At 47.5% G+C, this 15,018-nt stretch overlaps 1 protein-coding gene across 3 annotated transcripts in view; it reads left to right on the top strand.

Annotated features, from left to right (window-relative positions):
• Positions 1-7,345: 7,345 nt before the first annotated feature.
• CCDC138 (coiled-coil domain containing 138) overlaps positions 7,346-15,018 on the top strand; it is a 749,637-nt gene continuing 741,964 nt past the window's right edge. For 2 of the 3 annotated variants that reach the window (XM_069636873.1, XM_069636874.1), the window contains exon 1: positions 7,395-7,491. The gene's annotated coding sequence lies outside the window, so the exon portion shown is untranslated. Of the gene's footprint in view, positions 7,492-15,018 lie in introns of all 3 variants that reach the window. The other variant, XM_069636872.1, reaches the window with a different exon arrangement.

Raw genomic sequence — 15,018 nt, 5'->3', positions numbered from 1 at the left:
CCTGGACATATATGATTGACTAAAAGCCTGGCTCATTTTAAAAAAGAAATAAAAACGCTCCTTTTGAACCCTGACTGAACCTAGCCTAACCGAGACTCCTGGTTCCCCGGAGATCCCTATTTGTTTGTTGTCTGTCTTTGTTTCTTTGTGCGCTCTGAGGCCCACGGACGTATGGCGCTTTATACAAATTGAAATAAATAAATAACTCCACCAAGATGCTCCATCTCTCTCTCCAGAGCCACACCCATATGCTTCATCTCTACCTCCAGACTCACACTCAGATGGCACCATCCGCCATCTCTCTATACCCACACCCGGATTATCCCATCCCTTCGACACACACATGCTTCCAAAAACCAACATCCTTCTCTCCAGACATATATACCCCATCCCTCCATTCACACCCAGATGCCTCCTTCCTTCCCACCAGAGTGTTCAAGCCCTCACTCAAACCCACATGCTCCATCATTCCCTGACATGTCCCCATGATATGCCTTGTCCCTCCATTCCAGATCAACGATGCCCCTCTGATCTCCACCAAGATGCCCCATCCATTCCTCAAGACCCATAGCATGATGCCCCATCCTCCCTCCACACAGCAGGATGCCCCCATCCCTCCCCCGACCAATGTGTCCCATCCCTCCCTCAGACCCACACCAATGTGTCCCATCCTTCCCTCTGAGACCCACACCAAGATGCCCCCATGCCTCCATTCCAGAGCACACCAAGATGCCACCAACCTCCATGCCAGACCCATATCACGATGCCCCATCCGGTGGTCGGTCAAAATACCGAAAATAAAATCTCGAATTACAAAAAGCACGAATTAAAAATCTCGAAAAAAAACATATCTAATTTTTTATTTATTTATTTATATGTGTTTTTGGGGTAAGGTAAGTAAAAAAAGGGGTAAAATAAAAAAAAATGAAAAAAGGGGGGTTGGGGGGAACCCCTCCATTTTGAAAAAAAACGCATTGAAAAAAAATTCGATATTTTTTTTTTGAGATTTTTAATTCGTGCTTTTTTTTCGAGATTTTAATTTTCGAGATTTTGACTATAAACCGCCCCATCCTCCCTCGACAAACGAAGATGCCCCCATCCTGCCCTCCAGATACACACAGCTGTCCCCATCCCACCCACAGCTGTCCCCATCCCACCCACATCAGGATGCCCCATCCCACCCTCCAGACCAACATATGCCACAAAGCCCAAAACAAACAACACCTCCAAACTTCACTGCAAATTAATAAAACGCAAGATCCATGTCAAAACACTCAGATCTTCGACCTACTCGACGACAACGGCATTGACTCCTGTTCATCACAGAAACATGGCTGGATGACAACTACAAAATCACACTCCAAAGCTGCCTTCCGACCGACTTCAAATGCCTACAAATAAACAGAAAAAACAAAAAAGGAGGAGGCATCGCTATAGCATTCAAAGAACACCTGAAAATAAAAACTGAGGAACCACTCAACATCCTCAACTGCGAAACCATGGTAATACACCTAACAGCGAGCCCAAAAACCAACATCACATTCATCCTGGTATACAGACCGCCAACATATGACGCAACATTTGTCGATAACTTCATAGAAGCCATCACCAACTTAGCCATCAACCACGAACACCTAATCATCCTCGGGGACTTCAACATCTGGTTTGAAGACAGCCACGCCAACTCCAAAAACTCACTAATTAAACAACTCAGCACCATGAAATTACAACAACTAGTCAAAGGAGCAAGGCACTCGGCAGGACACACCCTAGACGCAATTTTTGCCAAAGAAAAACTCATCACCACGGCACCTCCAATACAAATACTGTGGAACAACCATCTCATCCCATTCGTGATCACTCTGCCTACCCAAGCCTACATCCAACATCCGAAACTCACAACCACCACCAAAAGAAACTGGAAACACGTCAAAGAAAGCAACCTATTTGAACAACTGGAATTAACGAAACCCTCAACTACAGAAATGGAGCTAGCGGACTTGGACGGGAAAGCAGAGATACTGCACAAATGAATCGTGGATACAATAGACAAGATCGCCCCAGAAAAAACGTTCACCCCATCAAAAAAAGAGCAATGATTCACCCCACTATTAAACTACATGAAAAAGGAAAACAAAAAGATGGAATTGGAATGGAGGAAAGAATACAACCCAGGGAAAAAAACACTGTACCAGAAACAAATCCGCGCATACAAGAAGGAAATTCAAAAGGCAAAGAGAAGACATTACAATGACAGAAGCAACAATGCCACCAACACACAAAAAGAAACGTTTAGCATCATTGAAGAAATGAGAAACCCAGCAGGCTGCGATAACACCCCAACCCCCTCAGAAAAACTATGCAACGACCTGGCAGACCACTTAAAAAAAAAAATAAATAAAATCAATGACATCCGACAAACCGTACAAAAGCGACCAACCAACCACAACACACAACCCAACGAACCTACCACGGCACCACAGCACAAACTCCAAAGCTTTCCTGAAATATCAACAGAGGCATTCGCAATGCTGGTAAAACGACCCCTGTCCCCCAGACATCTACAAATCAATCCTTGTGCAAGGATCGCCAGCAGAACACTACAGAAACCTTCTAAATCTTTCACTATCATCAGGGACTGTACCGAAGATCTTCAAATCAGCATACATCAAGCCACTCTTGAAAAACACAAGTGGTGACGTAGATGACCTTTCCAACTACAGGCTGATCTCTAACATCCCCTACCCAGCAAAACTTCTAGAAACCTACGTATATAAACTAACCCAAGAACACGCAGAAAAACACCACCTGCTGGACCAAGCTCAAATCGGTTTCAGACCAGCGAGAGGAATGGAAACAGCATTACTATCCATCTGGGACGACCTCAAAACTAACGCAGACTCAAACACTACCTCAGCCCTTATTCTGCTCGACCTCTCTGCAGCCTTTGACACAGTTAGCCACAACACCCTGACCAAAAGACTAGAAGACATAGGCATAACAGACACAGCACTACGCTGGACCAAATCATTCCTAGCAGACAGAACAGAAACCGTATGGATAAAACCTTTAAAATCCACTCCACGAGTTAACGACTCTGGAGTGCCACAAGGATCCTCACTATATTTCAACATCTATCAGACTCCAGTCATCAGAATCTTCAAAAAAATACAACATTACATGTTGCAACTACGCAGATGAGATCATCTACAAAATCAAAGACACCGATGCTGACCACTCAACCCTAACCGACTGTCTAAAAGAAGTCTTCAACTGGATGGATGCCAACAACCTGAAAATCAACCCAGAAAAGACAGAAATCATGCTCGTATCCAAAGACCAAGAAATCGAAACCACCATCCCATGGCCTACAGAAATGGGAAACGCACCAACACCATCGAAGGTAGTAAAAAATCTGGGAGTCCCAATGGACAACACCCTAACCCTGGAACCACAAATAAATGCAACAGTGAAGAAATGCTTTTTCCTCCTCCACACGGCAAGAATAATTCTACCTTTCCTCTCCTTCACGGACAAAACACTCACTATTGTCGCCCTAATCATGTCAAAAAATCGACTATGCAAACAGCCTCTACCACGGAATACCAGAATACCTTCTGAAGAAACTGCAACGGATCCGAAATGCAGCAGCGAGACTACTCCTCAAACTATCCAGAAGAGACCACATCACTCCAGCCCTAAAAACACTACACTGGCTCCCAATAAAACATTGCATCACCTTCAAAACAATGTGCATAACGCACAGGGCAATCAGCGGACAAGGAGCAGAATTCCTACAAAAGAAAATAACAGTCTACAAACCAACGAGACCCCTCCGATCAAGCAACGAAATCCGCCTGGAACTCAAACCATACCTTAAGAAAAAACTTGGAGGCACCTCCTTCTACCACTTAGCCGCAAAAACCTGGAACAACATCTCAAAAGAAATAAGAAACACTGAAGATCACCTAAAATTCAGGAAATTACTTAAAACCTGGCTCTTCAATACCACAGACTAAATCTGGAAACCAAAACCGGAAAAAGGATGACTAAACCGGAAAGGACATGGACATCCCCGACCCGAGAGGGTAACTCCCACGGCACCTGGACGGTGACACCGGATAGACTGGAACACAGGCGGCACGCACGGAGACTGAGTGAACTACCCCAGACAATCCCACCAACACTTTCGCCCGCCCCTTAGTTACCGCCAGGTACCACGGTGGTGGGGAATTGTCGAGATATTGGTAATCACCACACTACCTGAGAGGTTGACATTGGCAGGTGCACTGGCCACAGGAGTATCAGGGGGGATAAGGGGAGCTATAAGAGAGCATGTTAGAGGTGGGGGCCAGAGGAGTAAGGAACCTTATATGCCAGTCGGACCCAGATCAGGACAGAGCAGCATCATGGGAGACCACGCAAGCCGAGCACCTCAATTCAGGATAGAGACGCAAACTAACCAAACCTACTAACAATTTCCCTTTCTGCATACACCTCTCAAACTCCAAACCAAACACAACCAAACCTACAGCACAACAAACCGCACAAACTTCACTACACTGCAACAACAAAACAAAAACACACAGTCTTACACAACAGTACACGACGACTACCGGCCGCAAACACATCAGGCCCAGCCAACGGACCCACCGGGCTGAGGCCGCCAACAGCACATCACTGCTCTCTTGCACTTTTCCTGCTTCCTCCCACTAACTCAACCTCCCCTCCTCTTTCAGAACCGCCAGGGGACCACTCCGGTGGTGATAGTGCGCGGTACAAATGTCCTTTAACATTAACATTAACATACCTGTTCCAGACCCACACCAATGTGCCCCCATCCATTGCAGACGCCAAGATGCCCCCATCCCGCCCCACACCTAGATGAACATCCCTCCCTCCAGACCCACAATGGGCCTCATCCCTCCCCCAGACACAGACCAATGTCCCCATTCCTCCCATCAAACCCACACCAATGTGCTCCCATGCCCTCCCTCCAGACCCATACCGATGTCCCCATCCCACCCAAACCAGGATGTCCCATCCCCCCAGACCCACACCAATGTGCCCCGTCCCTCCCATCAAACCCACCCCAATGTGCCCCATCCCTTCCATCAAACGTGCCTCCATCCACTCCCTCCAGAGCCACACCAAGATGTCCCCATTCCACCCACACCAGGATGCCCCATCCCACCTTCCAGACCAACAGATGCCCCATACCTGTTCCAGACCGACACCAATGTGCCCCCATCCATTGCAGACCCCACCAAGATGCTACTATCCCTCCATCCACACAGCAAGATGCTCCATCCCACCACCCAGACCCACAATGTGCCCCCATCCCTCCCCCAGACAGAGACCAATGTCCCCCATCGTTCCCATCAATGTGCCCCATCCCCTCCCTCCAGACCCACACCAAGATGCCCCATTGCACACCACACCTAGATGACACATGCCACCCTCCAGACCAACTGATGCCCCATACCTGTTTCAGGCAGAGACCAATGTGCCCCCATCCATTGTAGACCCCACCAAGATGTCACCATCCCACCAGACCCACACCATTGTGCTCCATCCCTCCTCCAGACCCACACCAATGTGTCCCCATCCCTCCCCCAGACCCCCACCAATGTGCCCCCATTCCTCCCCAGATCGATGTGCCCATCCCTCCCATCAAACCCACACTAATGTGCCCTCATCCCCTCCCTCCAGACCCACACCATTGTCCCCATCCAACCCAAACCAGGATGCCCCATCCCTCCCATCAAACCCACACCAATATGCCCCATCCCTCCCATCAACCCCACACCAATGTGCCTCCATCTATTCCCTCCAGAACCACACCAAGATGCCCCCATCCCACCCTCCAGATGTCCCCATCCCACCCACACCAGGATGCCCTATCGCACCCTCAGACCAACAGATGCCCCATACCTGTTCCAGGCCGACACCAATGTGCCCCCATCCATTGCAGACCCCACCCAAGATGCCACCATCCATCCATCCATACAGCAAGATGCCCCCATCCTGCCCTCCAGACCCACACCTAGATGAACCATCCCTCCCCCAGACCCACAATGTGCCCCCACCCCTCCCCAAACACAGACCAATGTCCCCATCCCTCCCATTAAACCCACACCAATGTGCCCCAATCCCCTCCCTCCAAAGCCGCACCAAGATGCCCCATCCCACCCAACACCTTGATGACCCATGCCACCCTCCAGACCAACAGATACCCCATACCTGTTTCAGACTAACACCAATGTGCCTCCATCCATTGCAGATCCATCCAAGATGTCCCCATATCACCCTCCAGACCCACACCAATGTAACCCATCCCTCCCTCCAGACCCACAACAACGTGCCCCTACCCAGCCATCCAGACGCCAAGATGCCCCATCCCTCCGTCTGGACAAATAATATAATGCCCCATCCTCCCTCCACATAGCAAGATGCCCCTTCCCCCTTGCAGACCCACACCAAGAAACCCATATGCCTCTCTCGAACCAGACGCAGATAGCCCCAGCCGACCCCCTCCAAAACCACCCATCCTAAACACACCCTCATCAAACATTAAATTACTCTATTAGCCCCCTTTGATCAGTTAACCACCATCCACTGTCCCTTTTCTTAGCCCTCCATACCTTTCACATTGAATAGCTGAACATGATTTTTTAAAGTAAATATACTTTTCCGCTCCCCTGTCTCAATCTGGTGTCTTGCAGGAACGTTGACTTTATCCCGAAGAAAATGCTAATTGTATTCACAGCCAGCCAAGAGCACACATATTTCTGGTGCTCTTGCAGCCAGAGCATTCCCGGTTCCGCTCAGAAAAAATGACGATGAGGGACAGGAGTCGGACATTCCATCTGGGGGTCTTGCAGAAACGTTCCCGGTATGTCCAAGAAAATGCCCACCGTAACCGCTCCAAGCCAAAACGCACGCAGATTCCGGTTGCACTTGCACTGGCAGCCAGCGCCTGCCTCCCCGTGTTCCAAGTTGGCTCCATCTGGTGTTAAAATGCCCACCTTAACCGCTGCCATTGCAAGTCAAAGGCACTAGATTCCAGTTACACTTGCATTGGCAGCCACAGGCTCCGAGCCAGTTAATCCCGAAAATTACAATGATGACGTTGGAAGTCACGTGAAGAGTTGGCTGTCTTTGCTTTGGTCCGTTTCTTGGATGGGAACCAGACACTACCCTAAATATACCTGCATGTGCATGGCATGGGATTTTTCTTTTTCCGTGATTCTCTTCCTAAGCACTTATTCGTTTTACGTAAATACGTCACGACGACTTAAAGGAATATCAGAAATACGTGTAAACGTGGTGTATCCTTAAAGGCACTTTAAAAATTGTCGGACAACTTGTAAACACACACAATGTTATCTGTTCTCATAGAGACTTTAAATGTGTGTGTCAATTGATAATGAAAGCAACATAAGACCTCCCTTTACCAAACGCTTCTTTTCAGTTGCCAGGCAGCATCAGGTGAGTGCATGCTATTCAGTTCTTGTGATGAATTTGATATGAATTTCTTTTAGCATCTGGTAACTTAAATCATTCTTACACTTTTGTTATATTGGTGAGAGTAGCCTTTTTACAACCTGTGGAGTTGCACTTTGAAGTAAGAGGCTGCAGCTGAAGCGTGTAGTTCGTTGTATTGTACTCATCACATGTTGAAATTAAAAATTGTAAGTACGTGACTTTCTAAATATCTGGTTTTGAAATGACACAGGGCAGTCTGTTGTTGGTATTGTAGACTGTAGTAGCTGCTCCGAAGCTCGTTTACGGTACAGTTCAGGCTCTGGAATGCTCGCAGACGCAGTAACTGCTGTGCAGCTAATACACAAACCGTGGTCTGGTGTAAGTGATTTTATATCTATATATATATATATATATATATATATATATATATATATATATATATCGCTGCGCCGGCTAAAGATTGCAGACACGTACTGTCTCCAGTTCCAGTGCCTACTCTGAAAGTTATGATGACTGCAGATCTGATACTTTCTTTGGGTCTAATGACTCTTCTGTGGATAATACTGGAGGCACATGTCTAATGGCTGCAGCCACAGAAGAAACACTGTGATGAATAACAGCAGACACTACCTTCTCAAGTGCTAATGCCAGACCTCTCAACTCGCCTGCTTTTGGCGGGTGTCCCCCACCAGAGAAAGTGCTCACACACCCGCTAAACTCTTTATCTGCCCATTCTCTTTGTCGGGATTCGTAGAACGTTACCCCTGAAATAATACGCAGACGCGGAGCCTTCATTCAACACGTCTTTTTATTTCCTCACACGGTCTCCGAATCCCCTACCCCACGTCATATCCCGTCCCTCCCCTTCCTGCTGCCCCGTGTTCCTTCACACGTGACAAGGGAGGAGTGTGACGACATCACACCCCCCCCGATACTAAACATTAAGTTCACTATCAGGGCATCTCCTCAATGAGACGCGGTGGTCGACGTCGAGATCTTTGAGGTCTCCAGTTACTTCTTTCGCGCGATTCCTGAGGTGGCCAACGGAGCTCATCAGTGTCGGAATCTTCTTGGTCTCCTTCATAGGGTGCATCTCGCATCAGAGTGTCCCTTGGTATGCACTGTTCGACTAGTGGTATGATCCCTGGCATTTTCTTGAAGTGAGAGCTGTTTCTTGTCATCGTGTGCGCTGTTCCCTCAGCTGTGATGAGAGAGCCTTTCCTTTGTGTGATGGTGAGGGGCTCTTCATTGAACGATGCCATGTTTTTGCGATGTTGTGGCTGTCGCGCTACGACGATGTCTCCCGGCTCCAAATTATTATCCTCGGCCCTTCTTTTCTTATCTGCTATGGTTTTCATATTCATTTTCTGGGCCGCATCATGTTGTCTCATTTCAGTGTCTCCTTTGTACCGTTCTTCCTCTAGTTCTATGTGTGGTAGTCTAGTTCGCACATTTCTGCCAAACATGACTTCTGATGGTGACTTGCCAGTGGTACTGTGTGGGGTATTTCGGTAGTCTCTCATTAACTTGCATAGTCATTTTTCCAGTGGCTCTCCAGTCAGGCGAGCTATCTGCGTGGTTCGTTTAATACTTCCCATGAACCGTTCAACTGTGCCGTTCGCTTGAGGCCACAGCGGTGTTACTTTTCTGTGGTGGAAACCCATGTATTCTGCAAAGGTTTTGAAATCTTGTCCGGTGAATGGTGGTCCATTGTCCGATTTCACTACTTTTGGAATTCCGTATGTGGCAAACATTCTGTCCAAGGCGGGGATAGTGTGATGTGCTGCTGTTGACGACACAATTTGTGCATCTGGGAATCTCGAGTACTCATCGATGACCACTAAGACATATTCACCCCCTTCCAGAGGACCATAGTGATCTACGGCAATTTCTTCCCAGGTTCCGTTGGGCAAGTCAGTCATTTTGAGGGGTTCTGGTCTGGTTTGAGGGTTAAGAACTACACACGTGGGACATGTTTTCAGTAATTCTTCCACTTGAGTATCCATTTGGGGAAACCATACCCTTTGTCTTAACATCCTTTTTGTGGACATTATTCCTCGGTGTCCTTCATGTGCAAGCTCAAGGACTCTTTTCCTTAATGAGCGAGGAATTACTAGTTTTGTCCCTTTCAGTAAGAGTCCTTCTGTTTCTGCAAGTTCTTCCTTTACTGTGAGTAGACAGGTGATGTCTTGCTTGGTTTCTTCCTCTGCACCTTCCTTGAGTTGTTTCGCTTGTTTCCAATGTCCTGTTTCAAGACATCTCATAATGACCTGTATAGCGGGGTCCAAGTTGGTTTCTCTGGCTATTTGTTCCATATCCAGTCCTTGTGGTGTGCATTCTTGGACCACATACATGATGTATTGATCTGCAATGGATGGATTGGAGTGGCAGTCTCGATTGGGATGACGCGAGAGGAAGTCTGCAGGATTTTGTTCCTTTCCGGGTCGATGAATGATGTTGAATTGATAGTCCTGTAGCCTTAAAGCCCATCGAGCTATTCTGGGAGGCATCTTGGCTTGAGCATTGCCATAGATGAATAGTAGTGCCTGGTGGTCGGTGACTATGGTGAAAGGCTTCCCATATACGAACAGATGAAAATGTTCGCATGCCCACACGACCGCCAAACCTTCCTTCTCCGCTTGTGAATATGCTTGTTCAGTCTTTGAGAGGCTGCGACTGGCATATGACACTATGTGTATGGCCTGGCCATCGTTGTGATCTAGTTGAGTTAGAATGGCTCCTAGGCCAACTGGACTAGCGTCCACTATCAATTCCGTGTGTTTCTGTGGGTCGAAGTATGCCATGTTTTTGGCATCAGCGATGCGATCCTTGATAATTTGGAACGCCTGTTGACATTCATCCGTCCATCGGAAATCGACGTTCAGTTTGGTGAGGGCTCTCAAGGGTGCACTGACGGATGCAAAATCCTTAATGTATCTCGTGCAATAGCTTGCCAGACCAAGAAAAGATCGCAGGTCGGTGACGGAGGTCGGTGGTGTTGTGTTTGTGAGTGCGTTGACTTTTTCGGGATCTGGAGTCATTCCATTTTTGGAGAAGATGTGACCGAAAAACCGCAGGGTTGGTTTTCTAAATTCACATTTGTCCTTATTCAGGGTGAGGTGTGCTTCTTCCAGTGCCATGCATACGCGCATGAGGGTGTCGTCGTGCTGTTCTTGAGTTTGTCCAAAAACTAGGATGTCATCACTATAGTTCAGACAATTTGGTACGTGCTTTATTATGTTATGAATTTCCGATTGAAATATTTCGGCTGCTGAAGAAACTCCAAAACTGAGCCGTTTGTATCTGTAGAGGCCCAAGTGAGTAGCAAAAGTGGTTATGTATCTGGATCTTTTGTGAAGTTCCAACTGATGGTACCCCTTATTGAGGTCCAGTTTTGAAAATACTGTGGCTCCGTTGAGCAAATGCACCATGTCTGTTATTCTGGGAGATTGATGACGTTCTCTCAAGATTGCTTCATTTGGTCTTCTCATGTCCACGCAAATGCGAATGTCAGCAGAGTCTTTTTTCGGGACTGGTACAATGGGAGATACCCAAGGAGTGGGGCCTTCAGCAGGTTCAATTATGTCCGCTTCCAAAAGTTTCAATAATTCAGCTTCTACTTGTTTCTGTATATTGATGGGAATACCACGGTAGTGTTGTGCTACCGGAGGGATGTTGCTGTCTATGTGTAGTTCAATTTGTCTGTCCTTCAGCTTTCCAAGTCCTCTGAATAACGCAGGGAAAATCTGGTCAATGTTGGCAGTGGGATCTAGATGCTTATGCATCATGAGTCTGTATAGAACATGAATTAGACCCATGTCGACTGCAGATTTGTAGCTAAGAATGCATCCACTATCAGTGGCTGCTTTGAGGACATGCATGGGTATTTCCTTTATGTGATCTTTGTATCGACATGATGCCGTGAAAAAACCTTTACAAGGTAGCGGCGTCTTGGAGCCATATGGAAAAATGAGTGCTCTCGCTGGTTGTAAGCGTGGTGCATTTGGCATGTTGTTGTACACTTCTTCACTCACTACATTTACAGTGGCTCCCGTGTCGACCAGAAATTCAGCCGCCACTTGGTTGACATTGATGATGAGAGTAGGGCTATTCTCTTTTGCCGTAGGGTTTCCCAGTGCATATAGGTAGCCTTTTATTCTTGGTTCTCCTTTGCGTGGATTTGATTCCTTCTTGGGTTTGTCCTCTGAGGAGGTGCTGGAAATGCTGTCAGAATGTGATTGTTCCACCAGACACCTGACATATCTCCGGGGACGTCTTCTCCGCCCGGAGGATGAAGATTTGCTGTCGCGCCACTCATGTGTGGGTTTTGATTGTCTTCTATCTGACTGTTCTTCTCGTTGTCGGCGGCGTGGTGCGTCATTCTGGTAGTGTGACTCACGATTGGGACTCATACGCCTAAATTCTCTTTCTGGTGAGGAGCGTCTATTCCTTCCACTCCCTCTGATTTTGCTGCGATAGATGAAACACACAGCTTTGTAATGATTTTCCCCTCCGCAGGCAGAACAAATTTGACCCATGGCAGGGCAGATGCCTTCATGAGGATATTCATGTCCACAGCGATAACAAAATGGATCTGTGTTTCCTTTGGTGTTGCTCTCAAGTTTGTGTAAACTTTCATGCTTCCCGTGAATGATGGTGATGCCGTCAAGACCTTCCACCTGTGCTGTTAGTGCTGCCTCGGAACGAGCTAGGCGTAGAATTTCATCCAGATTTCGAGCCTTTTGTAGAAGTCTTTTTCTGAAATCACTGCTTTCACATCCTACAATAATCTGTGAGCGAAGGGCTTCTTCATTCGAGTAGTTGTTAAAATCGCAATGTTTCATCTTTATTCTTAACCTCATCACAAATGCATCCATTGTTTCACCTTTTAGTTGTTTAGTGGTGTGAAAAATGTGACGCTCGTAGTCCACATTTGTGTGTGGCGTGAAGTAGTTGGTTAGGGTTGTTTTCAGTTTGGTGTAGGTGTCTATGTCATCTTCAGGAATTTCATCCAAAATATCTCTCACATTTGATCCTATGGCATGTGTGAGCAAACTGTGTTTCCTTTCATCCTCCAAAGGCCCTACCGCCTTGAGACACACTTCAAAATCCCTCACCCACTTTTTCCACCTTGGTCCCAGTGTGCTGGTGTCGCTCAGGTCAAAATTGGGGGGTAGCTGAGTTATTAGGCCGTCCGTCATGCTTGTGCGAGTTGATCTGGCAGGGGTTACTTGTACAGTTAGTGATTCCTCAGATGAATCATCAAGCATGACAGGTGATATACAACTGTGCACTGATTTGGTGTGGAAGCTTGGATGACACTAGTTATGTGTCTCCCGTTAACTGGACTTGAGATTGATAGAAAGTCTATGTATTACACGAAAATGTAGCAGTTTTTGTACCTTGTGTGCTGTGGGGAGCTGACGCGCTCCACCCACTGGTGTTGCCGCCTTTTCCTTTTGGCGGGAAGCGCTGTGAGGAGCCGACGCGCTCCACACACACGTTTCAGTGCGAGGAGCCGAGCTGCTCTCCACTCGCAAGCCAAATCCTTTCCACTGAAAAGGCCGTCGCGGGGAGCCGACGCGCTCCACCCACTGGTGTTGCCGCCTTTCCTTTTGGCGGGAAGCGCTGTGAGGAGCCGACGTGCTCCACTCACACGCTTCAGTGCGAGGAGCCGAACTGCGCTCCACTCGCAGGCTAAATCCTTTCCACTGAAAGGGCCGTCGCGGGGAGCCGACACGCTCCACCACACGGACGACTTTGCCACTATGGAGTGGTCACGAGGAGCCGACTGTGCTCCACTCGCGCACCGCGTGTGACAATTGCGGGGAGCCGACGCGCTCCACCCGCGGACTTCAAGGAGAGTTTTAGCTGGCGGGGAGTGTATATTTTCTCCCACCCGCCGTACGCTTCCGTGTGATCGCTGCGTGAGTTTCCCTCGTCGCCAGTGTCGGGATTCGTAGAACGTTACCCCTGAAATAATACGCAGACGCGGAGCCTTCATTCAACACGTCTTTTTATTTCCTCACACGGTCTCCGAATCCCCTACCCCACGTCATATCCCGTCCCTCCCCTTCCTGCTGCCCCGTGTTCCTTCACACGTGACAAGGGAGGAATGTGACGACATCACACTCTTCAATGGACTCTCACCCACCTGAAACAGATTTGTGGGTTTTCGCTTGCCTTTCTGACTCAAGAGGTTGAGACCTGTGGCTAATGGTAAAGACCCATCACATCCTCTGGCTGGAGCGAATGAGTGCAGACAATACCGGCTCTGGAGCTAATGACTTCCGATACAGTATGAACCTGCTTATCAGCTACATTTGACAATACCTGCCCTAGGGCAAATCAGTACAGACACAGTACCGGATCTGGGATACCGATTGCATACACAGTACTTGCCCTGGAACTAATGACATTTGATACAGTATCTGCTAATCCGTTACATATGACAGAATATCTGATCTGGGGCTTATAACCACAGACCAAATACCTGCTCTGCGTGAATGATGGCATGCACAGTACGTATCACGGGGCTAACGATTCCAGTCATCTGCTCTGGAACTCATTTTTTTAAAAACAAAATACCTGCTCATGAGCAAATCTGGGGTCAATGACTGCAGAAACAGTAAAAACTCCATGCACCTTTGTTTTCCTTTGTGTCCTTTCCCATTCATAATTCCCCTCTGACACCTCGAACCACACACTCTAAAATGAACGTACAGCGTAAAGAAGTGATCAGTAGGGATAAACCATCGTGCAACCTTTTTCAAAACGTGTTTCGTGCAACTGATGGGATACTCATTCACTTCACTTGTGCCAAAAAGGTGGTGAAGCGTGCACAAAGGACATTTAAATGTGTGCATCATAGTTGTGCACATCGAGGTGCTCTTTTATCACCAAATGCACATGTGGAAAGGGGGTTCTGGGCCTTTTCAACTAAATCCTGATTTTCAAAAGGGGTGCACTTTTCAAAGCACAGGGGGGAACAAATATTTCCCTGTGCCTATTTGGAACAGATGCAGGGGTTTATAAAAATGTATGGGAAGGTCACTTCTGATCCTCTCATGCAACGAGTGAGTGAATGCTGTGTGTGAGTAAGCGAGTGAATGTTCAGTCAAAGAATGTGTGTGCGTGTGTGTTTGTGCTGGACACGGGAAATGATTTTGGCTGGCGACGGCAGCACAGTCACAATCTTTAAAAAAAAAATGTATTGGCATTTTCAACAGTAAGAACACATGTAACTTCCTTCTCCCCCCCCACACCGCCTCGATCCAAACACATGTAAACAACAACACTGTCATGATCTTCAGACCTTGGAGGCTGTGGAATCAATGGAGGAAGGGTTGAGCCGTATCATTACACGGCAGAAGTGTTAGGAATCACCCAATTAGACCTGGTGTAGTAACCAGTTGTAGGTTGAGCACGTAGTGTAGCCGTTGAATTCTTCCTGACAATGCAACTCCCAAAAGTACTGATGGACTGTTTGGAAGGGGAATTGCCTGGAAGAGGAAAGGTGAACCCGGAACA

Source organism: Ambystoma mexicanum, chromosome 7p (genome assembly GCF_040938575.1).
Source record: "Ambystoma mexicanum isolate Mex_15411 chromosome 7p, UKY_AmexF1_1, whole genome shotgun sequence".
In the NCBI taxonomy this organism is placed as follows: domain Eukaryota; kingdom Metazoa; phylum Chordata; class Amphibia; order Caudata; family Ambystomatidae; genus Ambystoma; species Ambystoma mexicanum.
Note: the sequence above shows the minus strand (reverse complement) of the source record. Positions and strands in the feature narration are given on the sequence as shown.